The sequence below is a fragment of the Oryctolagus cuniculus genome, chromosome 16 (genome assembly GCF_051225735.1).
Source record: "Oryctolagus cuniculus isolate XC-2025 breed Fujian yellow rabbit chromosome 16, ASM5122573v1, whole genome shotgun sequence".
In the NCBI taxonomy this organism is placed as follows: domain Eukaryota; kingdom Metazoa; phylum Chordata; class Mammalia; order Lagomorpha; family Leporidae; genus Oryctolagus; species Oryctolagus cuniculus.
This window is the reverse complement of record NC_142882.1, coordinates 3,794,814-3,804,806: the sequence shown is the minus strand read 5'-3', so window position 1 is coordinate 3,804,806 and position 9,993 is coordinate 3,794,814.

Sequence of the window (9,993 nt, the reverse complement as noted above, 5' to 3'; positions counted from 1 at the left end):
GTCATAGTTACAAGTGGTGGTTATAACCACTACACACTCACACTGATCCCAATCCTCCTCTCTTCAAAAATAATACTGTGTATAAATTTCTTAGCCTGGGTTTCATGTTCACAAACACAAACTGATCTCAAATAAAGGCTCTCCTTGAAGCTTTTCGTTGCTTTTCATTTCTGTGTTTTCATTGTCACCTTGTGGACATTGTAATATTCATATTTTAATAAAATGAGTTACATGTTTGCTGTTTTCTTAGATTTATTCATTTATTTGAAAGAGTTTACACAGACAGAGGAGATGCAGGAGGAGAGAGGTCTCCCATCTGTTCAGTTCACTTCCCTATTAGCCACATTGGACAGAGCTGCACTGATCTGAAGCCAGGAGCCAGGTGTTCCTGGTGCAGGGTCCTAGAGACTTGGGCCATTTTCTGCTGCTTTGCCAGGCCATAGCAGAGAGCTGGATGAGAAATGGAGCACCAGGTCTTGAACCGGCCCCCATATGGCATGCCAGAGCTTCAGGCCAGGGTGCTAAACTGCTGTGTCACAGTGCCTGCCCCTGTTTGCTGTTTTTATTCATTCATTAGTGTATTTATTCATTCATTATTCATTTACTATTAAAGTTGGCTTTATAATATATTCGGAGTATTTCAGTGGAAATATTAGACATGTTAAATCATTTTCATGTGTATAATGCATTATCCTGGAACTCCTTAATTTTATACCATTTTGTATGGATTTGAAATGATGTGATAATCATACACCAAGTTTTCATTAAACATAGAAGTGTTTATGCAGGCTTCTTTTCCATCTGCTCATTTCTGTTTATTATCGATTTTGCTTTAGATTTACTTTTGCCAATACCAGACAAAAGAAAGGGATTTTACATCTAGACCTGAAAATAATTAAAAAGAAAGTAACAATTTTAAACTGATCTAATGACATTTAGACCTTTCATTCTATTGTGCAACTATTACCTCTATCCAATTTTAAAATATTTTCAACACTCTAAATCAGGTTCCTTATCCATTAATTGTCAATCTCAGTTCCTTGTCTTGCCAGTTACACAACCAGCAATCTGTTCCTGTTTCTTTGGATTTAATTATCCTGAGTATTTCATATAAATGAAATATTGGACTCAGTGGATTTAGGTAACCTTTCATTTTGCATGGTGTTTTCAAGGGGCCTCCACATTGTTGTAGGTATTTACATTTTTTATGACAAAATGATAATTTCTTGTAGTAATTCATTGTTACAAAAGACATGATTTCTTTTTTTACTGCTAATTAATATTCTTATGGTATACATACCATGGTTTCTTTATCCACTCATCAGTTGATGGATATCTGGGTTGATTCCATACTTAGCTATATTGAATTGAGGTGCAATGAACATGGGGTACAGATGACCCCTTTTCATGCTGATTTCATTTTGTTTGGGTTAATTCCTAGGAGACAGTTTGCTGGGTCATATGGCAGATCTATTTTCAGCTCTCAGAGAGTTCCATACTGTCTTCCACAATGAATGCATCAGTTGACATTCCCACCACCTGTGGATTAGGGTACCTTTTCACACAAATCTTCTCCAGCATAGGTTGGTTGTTGATTTCTGTATGAAAGCCATTCTGACGGGTGAGGTGAAACCTGATTGTGGTTTTGATTTAATTTCCTGTGGGGAACTGCAGGTTGGCCACCTGTGGGAAGTTCCTCACTTTGCTGTTTGCATGGCCTGTTGTAACAGCTTGTGCAAAATGAGTTAAGGAAGTGCTGGCTGCTGAGCAAAACAACTCAAGCAAGTGCTAACCACAGGATGTGCCTGAAGACACACAAACAACCCCAATGGAGCAACATGAACTTTCAACCTGAGGCACTATGTGCCCTTCTACTTGATTGGACTGTGCCTGCATGGACTGCATGTGAACAGACTTGCCATTGGCTGAGGGTGGCATGCTAAGGGAACCTTGGGTATATAATGGGGATAGTATTGTGCAGTGGGGGCTTGTTTGGCTTCTTTTCTTTCACCTTGCATCTGGATGACTAAAGTTCCATGAAAACCGAGCAAGCAGCGATTGTGTCTTTACTACGCTGGACTCTTGCTGGCGAGTGTCCGGCAATTTCCCTGATAGCTAGTGGTTCTGAACATTTTTTTTCAAGTGCTTTTGGCCATTTCAGTTTCTTCCTTTTGAAAAATGAGTGTTGAAGTAGTTTTCCATTTCTTAAGTGGATGTTTAGTTTGTTGCTGTTTTGTTCCTATTGCTTTTACAGGGAACTGGATCAGATGTGGAGCAGCCAGGATTCAAGCCATTGACATGGGATGCCAGCACTGCTTGTAAAAGCTTACTATACTACACCACAGACCACCTCCAGTTTCCATTATTTATTTTTATTTTATAAGGTTTTTATTTAATGAATACAAATTTTCATATGTACAGCTTTTAGGGTTATAGTGTTTCTTGTGCCCTTTCCCACCCTCCCACCCGTACTCCTGTTCCCTCTCCCATTCATTTTCTATTAAGATTCTTTGCACCCAGATGGACACACACGATATGAAGCACAGTTTGAAGGCAAGTTTTCCCTTTAATTCTTGTATTACAACACATTAAGGACAGAGGTCCAGCATGGGGAGCAAGTGCACAGTGAATCCTGTTGTTGATTTAACAACTTACACTCTTAGCTATGACGTCAGTGATCACCTGAGGCTCTTGACATGAGCTGCCAAGGTTATGGAAGCCTTTTGAATTCACAAACTCCTGGTCTCCCATGTGGTTGCAGGGCCCAAGCACTTAGGCCATCCTCCACTGTACTCTGGGCCACAGCAGAGAGCTGGACTGGAAGAGGAAAAACCAGGACAGAATCCAGTGCCCTGACTGGGACTAGTACCCAGGGTGTTGGCATCGCAGGCAGAGGATTAGCCTAGTGAGCTGTGGCACCGGCTCCATAGTTTATATAGTCTTTGGTTAATGGGCATTTAGGTTGATTCCATATCTTGGCTATTGTGAATTGAGCTACAATAAACATACAGGTGCAGATTTCTCTTTTATTTGCTGATTTCATTTCCTTTGGGTACATTCCAAGGAGTGAGATGGATGGATCCTAGGGTAGGGTTCTATTCAGATTTCTGAGGTATCTCAAAACTGTTTTCCATGGTGGCTTTACCAGTTTGCATTCCCAGCAGCAGTGAATTAGGATACCTTATTCCCCACATTCTCACTGGCATTTGTTGTTTATTGATTTCAGTATGAGAGACATTGTAACTAGAGTGAGGTGAAACCTCATTGAGGTTTTCATTTGCATGTCCCTGATGGCAGTGATTCTGAGCAATTTTTCAAGTGTCTATAGGCCACTTGGATTTAATTTTTTTAAACTTTTATTTAATGAATATAAATTTCCAAAGTACAGCTTATGGATAACAATGGCTTCCCCCATAACATCCCTCCGACCCACAACCCTCCCCTTTCCCACTCCCTCTCCCCTTCCATTCACATCATGATTCATTTTCATTTATCTTTATATACAGAAGATCAGTTTAGCATACATTAAGTAAAGATTTCAAAAGTTTGTTCCCACACAGAAACATAAAGTGAAAAATACTGTTTGAGTACTAGTTATAGAATTAAATCTCAATGTACAGCACACTAAGGACAGAAATCTTATTTAAATGAGGTCATAATAAAAGTGGAAGTTCTCTCCACCCTTCAGAGAAAGGTACCTCCTTCTTTGAGGACCCGTCCTTTCCACTGGGATCTCACTCACAGACATCTTTCATTTAGTTTTTTTTTTTCCCCAGAGTGTCTTGGCTTTCCATGCCTAAAATACTCTCATGGGCTTTTCAGCCAGATCTGCATCCCTTAAGGGCTGATTCTGAGGCCAGAGTGCTGTTTAGGACATCTGCCATTCTATGGGTCTGCTGTGTATCTCACTTCCCATGTTGGATCATTCTCCCCCTTTTTTATTCTATCAGCTAGTATTTGCAGACACTAGTCTTGTTTATGTGATCCCTTTGGTTCTTAGTCCTATCATTATGATCAATTGTGAACAGAAATTGATCACTGGGACTAGTGAGATGGCATTGGTACATGCCACCTTGATGAGATTGAATTGGAATCCCCTGGTATGTTTCTAATTGTACCGTTTGATGTAAGTCAGCTTGAGCATGTCCTGATTTGCACATCTCTTCCCTCTCTTATTCCCACTTTTATATTTAACAGCGATCACTTTTCAGTTAAGTTTCAGCACTTAAGAAGAATTATGTATTGATTACAGTATTCAACCAAAAGTATTAAGCAGAACAAACAAACAAAAAATACTAAGAGGGATAACATATCAAGTTGCTCATCAACAGTCAGGGTGAGGGCTGATCAAGTCACCATTTCCCATAGTGTTCCTTTCACTTTAACAGGTTTCCTTTTTGGTGCTCACTTAGTTGTCACCTATCAAGGAGAACAAATGGTATTTGTCCCTTTGGGATTGGCTTATTTCACTCAGCATAATGTTTTCCAAATTCCTAACAGAGATCACTTTTCAGTTAAAATTTAAACACCTAAGAATAATTATGTGTTAATTACAGAGTTCAACCAACGGTACTAGAACAAAAAAAAATAAAGTATTACATTGTACACCACCCACAGGACAAGAGTTGATCAAGTCACGGTTTCTCATAGTGTCCACTTCACTTCAACAAGTTTCCCCTTTGGTGCTCAGTTAGTTGTTGCTGATCAGGGAGAACATATGATATTTGTCCTTTAGGACTGGCTTAGTTAACTCAGCATGATGTTTTCCGGATTCCTCCATCTTGTTGCAAATGACTGGGTTTCATTGTTTTTGACTGCTGTTTAGTATTCTATAGAGTACATGTCCCATAATTTCTTTATCCAGTCTACTGTTGATGGGCATTTGGGTTGGTTTCAGGTCTTAGCTATTGTAAATTGAGCTGCAATAAACATTATGGTGCAGGCAGGTTGTTTGCCAATTTCATTTCCTTTAGGTAAATTCCAAGGAGTGGGATGGCTGTGTTGAATGGTAGGGTTATCTTCAGGTTTCTGAGAAATCTCCACACTGACTTCCATAGTGGCTTAACCAATTTGCATTCCCACCAACAGTGGGTTAGTGTCCCTTTTTCCCCACATCCTCTCCAGCATCTGTTGTTGGTAGATTTCTGAATGTGAGCCATTCTAACCGTGGTGAGGTGGAACCTCACTGTGGTTTTGATTTGCATTTCGCTGATTGCTAGTGATCTTGAACATTTTCTCATGTGTCTGTTGGCCATTTGGATTTCCTCTTTTGAAAAATGTCTATTGAGGTCCTTGGCCCATCTCTTAAGTGGGTTGTTGGTTTTGTTTTTTGTGGAGATTCTTGATTTCTTTGTAGTTTCTGGTTATCAACCCTTTATCAATTGCATAGTTTGCAAATGTGTTTCCCATTCAGTCGGTTGTCTCTTCACTTTCCTGTTTCTTTTGCAGTACAGAAACTTCTCAATTTGATGCAATCCCAAATGTTAATTTTGGCTTTGACTGCCTGTGCTTCTGGGGTGTTTTCCAAGAAGTCATTGCCGGTACCTATATCTTGCAGGGTTTTTCCAATGCTCTCTAAAAATTTGATGGTCTCAGGTAGAAGAATTACATCTTTAATCCATGTTGAGTGAATTTTTGTGTAAGGTGAAAGGTAGGGGTCTTGCTTCATGATTCTGCACGTGGAAATCCAATTTTCCCAGCACCCATTATTGAATAGACTGTCCTTACTCCAGGGATTGGTTTTGGACCCTTGATCAAATATGAGTTGGCTGTAGATGTTTGAATTGATTTCTGGTGTTTCAATTCTGTTCCATTTGTCTATCCATCTGTTTCTGTACCAGTACCATGCTGTTTTGATTACAACTGCCCTGCAGTATGTCCTGAAGTCTGGTATTGTGATGCCTCCGCTTTGTTTTTGTTGTACAAATTGCTTTAGCTATTCGAGTTCTCCTGTGTCTCCATATGAATTTCAGCATCATTTTTTCTAGATCTGAGAAGAATGTCTTCGGTATCTTGATTGGTATTGCATTGAATCTATAAATTGCTTTTGGGAGAATGGACATTTTGATGATATTGGTTTTTCCAGTCCATGAGCATGGAAGATTTCTTCTATGACCCATTGTTCATTCAGGAGCATGTTGTTCAATCTCCATGTGTTTGCGTATGCTCTAGGGATTCCTGAGTTGCTAATTTCCAACTTCATTCCTTTATGGTCTGAGAAGCTGCAAGGTATGATTCTAATTCTTTTGAATTTGCTGAGACTTGTTTTATGGCCTAGTATGTGGTCAATCCTAGGGAAGGTTCCATGTACTGCTGAGAAGAATGTAAAATCTTTAACTGTAGGATTGAAATTTCTGTATATATCTGTTAGATCCATTTGGGCTATAGTGTCGTTTAAATCTACTGTCTCCTTGTTGATCTTCTGTCCTGTTGATCTGTCTATTTCTGAGAACGGAGTATTGAAATCCCCTAGTACTATTGTATTAGGGAATAAGTCTCCCTTTAAGTCCGTTAACAAATCTTTTTATTTATTTATTTATTTATTTATTTATTTATTTATTTTTAAATCTTTTATTTAATGAATATAAATTTCCAAAGTACGACTCATGTGTTACAATGGCTTCCCCCCCCATACCGTCCCTCCCACCCACAACCCTCCCCTCTCCCACTCCCTCTCCCCTTCCATTCACATCAAGATTCATTTTCGATTATCTTAATATACAGAAGATCAGCTTAGTATACCTTAAGTAAGGATTTCAACAGTTTGCTCCCACACAGAAACATAAAGTGAAAAATAATAGATGATTTTTTTTAAATGATGATGAAATCAGATCAGACCTATTGTCATGTTTAATCCCAGTGAGAGTCAAGTTGGGAATTGATAATTTCTTTCTTTTTTTTTTTTTTACAGAAGATCAGTTTAGTGTACATTAAGTAAAGATTTCAGTCATTTGCACCCCCATAGAAACACAATGTGAAATATACTGTTTGAGTACTCATTATAGCATTAAGCCTCAGTGTACAGCACGTTAAGGACAGAGATCCTACATGAGGAGTAAGTGCACAGTGACTCCTGTTGTTGACTTTACCAATTGACACTCCTGTTTATGGCATCAGTAATCTCCCTATGCACCAGTTATGAGTTTCCAAGGCTATGGAAGCCCCTTGAGTTCTCCGACTCTTATCTTGTTTAGACACGGTCATAGTCAAAGTGGAGGTTCTCTCCTCCCTTCAGAGAAAGGCACCTCCCTCTTTGAAGACCTGTTCTTTCCACTGGGATCTCACTCACAGAGATCTTTTTGCCAGAGTGTCTTGGCTTTCCATGCCTGAAATACTCTCATGGGCTTTTCAGCCAGATCCGAGTGCCTTTAGGGCTGATTCTGAGGCCAGAGTGCTATTTAGGACATCCGCCATTCTATGAGTCTGCTGAGTATCTCACTTCCCATGTTGGATCACTCTCCCCTTTATTTATTCTATCGGTTGGTGTTAGCAGATACTAGACTTGTTTATGTGCTCCCTTTGACTCTTAGTCCTTTCATTATGATCAATTGTGAACTGAAATTGATCACTTGGACTAGTGAGATGGCATTGGCACATGCCACCTTGATGGGATTGAATTGGAATCCCCTGGTATGTTTCCAACTCTACCAATTGGGGCAAGTCAGCCCAAGCATGCCCCAAAGTATACATCTCTTCCCTCTCTTATTCCCACTCTTATGTTTAACAGGGATCACATTTCAGTTAATTTTCAACACTTAAGAATAACTGTGTGATAATTACAGAATTAAACCAGTCATATTAAGTAGAACAGACAAAAAAAAAATACTATGAGGGATAATGTATTAAGTTGTCCATTAGCAGTCAGGGCTATGCTGATCAAGTCACCATTTCTCATAGTCTCCATTTCACTTCAGGAGGTTTCCTTTTTGGTGTTCAGTCAGTTGTCACCGATCAGGGAGAACATATGGTATTTGTCCCTTTGGGACTGGCTTACTTCACTCAGCATGATGTGTTCCAGATTCCTCCATTTTGTTGCAAATGACTGGATTTCATTGTTTCTTACTGCGGTATAGTACTCTAAAGAATACATATCCCATAATTTCTTTATCCAGTCTACCGTTGATGGGCATTTAGGTTGGTTCCAGGTCTTAGCTATTGTGAATTGTGCTGCAATAAACATTAGGGTGCAGACCGCTTTTTTGTTTATCAATTTAAACTCCTTTGGGTAAATTCCAAGGAGTGGGATGGCTGGGTCGAACGGTAGGGTTATATTCAGGTTTCTGAGGAATCTCCAGACTGATTTCCATAGTGGCTTGACCAGTTTGCATTCCCACCAACAGTGGGTTAGTGTCCCTTTTTCCCCACATCCTCGCCAGCATCTGTTGTTGGTAGATTTCTGTATGTGAACCATTCTAACCGGGGTGAGGTGAAACCTCATTGTGGTTTTGATTTGCATTTCCCTGATTGATAGTGACCTTGAACATTTTTTCATGTGCCTGTTGGCCATTTGGATTTCCTCTTTTGAAAAATGTCTATTGAAGTCCTTGGCCCATCTCTTAAGTGGGTTGTTGGTTTTGTTTTTGTGGAGTTTCTTGATCTCTTTGTAGATTCTGGTTATTAACCCTTTATCTGTTGCATAGTTTGCAAATATTTTTTCCCATTCTGTCGGTTGTCTCTTCACTCTCCTGACTGTTTCTTTTGCAGTACAGAAACTTCTCAATTTGATGCAATCCCAATAGTTGATTTTGGCTTTGACTGTCTGTGCCTCCCGGGTCTTTTCCAGAAATTCTTTGCCTGTGCCAATATCTTGAAGGGTTTCTCCAATGTTCTCTAATAACTTAATGGTGTCAGGATGTAGATTTAGGTCTTTAATCCACGTTGAGTGGATTTTTGTGTAAGGTGTAAGGTAGGGGTCTTGCTTCATGCTTCTGCACGTGGAAATCCAGTTTTCCCAGCACCATTTATTGAATAGACTGTCCTTGCTCCAGGAATTAGTTTTAGATCCTTGATCAAATATAAGTTGGCTGTAGATGTTTGGGTTGATTTCTGGTGTTTCAATTCTGTTCCATTGGTCTATCCATCTGTTTCTGTACCAGTACCATGCTGTTTTGATTACAACTGCCCTGTAGTATGTCCTGAAGTCTGGTATTGTGATGCCTCCGGCTTTGTTTTTGTTGTACAAGATTGCTTTAGCTATTCGAGGTCTCTTGTGCCTCCATATGAATTTCAGCATCATTTTTTCTAGATCTGCGAAGAATGTCTTTGGTATCTTGATTGGGATTGCATTGAATCTATAAATTGCTTTTGGGAGAATGGACATTTTGATGATGTTGATTCTTCCAATCCATGAGCATGGAAGATTTTTCCATTTTTTGGTCTCCTCTTCTATTTCTTTCTTTAAGGATTTGTAGTTTTCATCGTAGAGATCTTTAACGTCCTTGGTTAAGTTTATTCCAAGGTATCTGATTGTTTTTGTAGCTATTGTGAATGGGATTGATCTTAGCAGCTCTTTCTCAGTCATGGCATTGCTTGTGTATACAAAGGCTGTTGATTTTTGTGCATTGATTTTATATCCTGCCACTTTGCCAAACTCCTCTATGAGTTCCAATAGTCTCTTAGTATAGTTCTTTGGATCCTCTAAGTACAGAATCATATCGTCTGCAAAGAGGGATAGTTTGACTTCTTCCTTCTTGATTTGTACTCCTTTGATTTCTTTTTCTTGTCTGATGGCTCTGGCTAAAACTTCCAGAACTATGTTAAATAGCAGTGGTGAGAGTGGGCATCCCTGCCTGGTGCCAGATTTCAGTGGAAATGCTTCCAACTTTTCCCCATTCAATAGGATGCTGGCTGTGGGTTTTTTATAAATTGCTTTGATTATATTGAGGAATGTTCCTTCTATACCCAATTTGCTTAGAGTTTTCATCATGAAAGGGTGTTGAATTTTATCAAATGCTTTCTCTGCATCAATTGAGATAATCATATGGTTTTTCTTCT